General features: G+C 42.9%; 1 non-coding gene across 1 annotated transcript; it reads left to right on the forward strand.

Moving 5' to 3' along the window:
- The first annotated feature begins 1,358 nt into the window (after positions 1-1,358).
- Positions 1,359-1,465, forward strand: LOC141715793 (small nucleolar RNA R71). Its single transcript, XR_012572542.1, has one exon. It is a non-coding gene; the product is annotated as a small nucleolar RNA R71 (small nucleolar RNA).
- The last annotated feature ends 400 nt before the right edge of the window (positions 1,466-1,865 follow it).

Below are 1,865 nucleotides of genomic sequence, written 5' to 3' on the forward strand. Positions count from 1 at the left end.
ACATCCTCGATAATACCTCGCGGATATGTAATAGAACGGTCGGCCAACTGTAAAGTAATATACGTCGGTTTAGGATCAGGTAGATCCAACTGCTTGAAAATTGACAAGGGCATCAGATTGATGCTAGCTCCCAAATCACATAAGCATCTGTCAAAAGACACTTTTCTAATAGTACATGGAATAGTGAAGCTTCCTGGATCTTTAAGCTTTGGAGGCAACTTCTGCTGCAGCACAGCACTGCATTCCTCCGTGAGAGCGACAGTCTCTAAATCATCTAGCTTTACCTTCTGAGAGAGAATACCTTTCATAAACTTTGCATAACAAGGCATCTGATCGAGAGCCTCAGCGTAAGGTATGTTGATATGAATTTTCTTGAACCCTCCAGAAACTTCTCAAATTGCTTGTCCAACTTTTTCTTCTGCAGCCGCTTAGGAAAAGACGGTGGAGAATAGATCTGTTTCTCCCCTGTATTACCCTCAGGAGGAGTGTGCTCAACAGTAGCCTTTCTTGGTTCCACTTCTTCATCCTGCTACTTTGCTTCTTTTTCAGCCCCAACTTCTTCATTTAACTCTTGAGTTTGTTCGGGATTCGCAACCTTCCCAGACCTCAAAGTGATTGACTTTACCTGCTCATTAGCTTCCCTCTTTCCTGGAACTTCAGTGTCACTAGGCAATGTACCAGGTTGACGATTTAGCAAGGCATTGGCAATCCGCCCAATTTGATTTTCCAAGGTCTTGATAGAAACAACTTGACTCTTGCACATAAGCTTCAACTCCTTTAATTCAGATTTTTCATTATCTTGTTGCAGTTGGAGTTGTTGTCTTGGTGCATACTGTGGTTGCTGAAAACTAGGGGGATTGTACTGCTTAGCTGGATACTGTGGAAAAGGCTGTTGAACCGCATTCTGAGCTTTGCTCCAGCTGAAATTAGGATGATTGCATTTATTAGAATAATAGGTGGCTGGCATTGGTTGCTGCGATCACTGGAAGTTGCTCACAAACTGAGCTGATTCACTAGAGATTATGCACTGATCAGTTTCATGGGCACCAGCACAAAGCTCACAGACACTAGCGATTTGATTTAATCCATAATTAGCCAAAGTGTCCACCTTCATTGTCAAAGCCTTAAGTTGGGAAGCGATAACAGTTGCTGCGTCCAACTCCAGAATTCCTGCTACCTTTCCCTGAGTCAGTCTCTGGGAAGGATTCTGGTACTCATTAGCAGCCATCAGTTCAATAAGTTCATAAGCTTCATCGTAGCTCTTAGCCCACAAGGTTCCTCCTGATGCTGCATCAAGCATGGGTCTAGAAGTAGGACCCAATTCATTGTAGAAATAATTAATAATCATCAAATCAGGTATGCCATGGTGTGGGCACTTCTTTAACATCTCCTTATATCGATCCCAAGCCTCATACATAGATTCTCCAGTTTGTTGAGCAAACTGAGTAAGAGCATTCCTGATTGCGGCAGTCTTCGCCATGGGGAAGAATTTAGTGAGAAACTTTTGAGCAAGATCTTCCCAAGTGGTGATAGACCCTGCTGGTAGAGAGTGTAACCAACACTTAGCCTTGTCCCTCAGAGAGAATGGGAAGAGACGTAGCTTGATAGCATCTTCACTCACATCATTGAACTTGAAAGTGTCGCAGATTTCGATGAAATCCCTGATGTGCATGTTGGGGTCTTTAATTGGAGAACCCCCAAACTGAACTGAGTTCTGTATCATCTGGATCGTGCTTGACTTGATCTCAAAAGTGTTAGCCCTGATGGCTGGTCTAATAATGCTAGACTGAATGTCATTAATCTTAGGCTTAGAATAGTCCATCAAAGCCTTCAGATTTTCTGCTTGATCACCCATAGCTACTATA

The sequence above is a fragment of the Apium graveolens genome, chromosome 3 (assembly GCF_009905375.1).
Source record: "Apium graveolens cultivar Ventura chromosome 3, ASM990537v1, whole genome shotgun sequence".
In the NCBI taxonomy this organism is placed as follows: Eukaryota; Viridiplantae; Streptophyta; class Magnoliopsida; order Apiales; family Apiaceae; genus Apium; species Apium graveolens.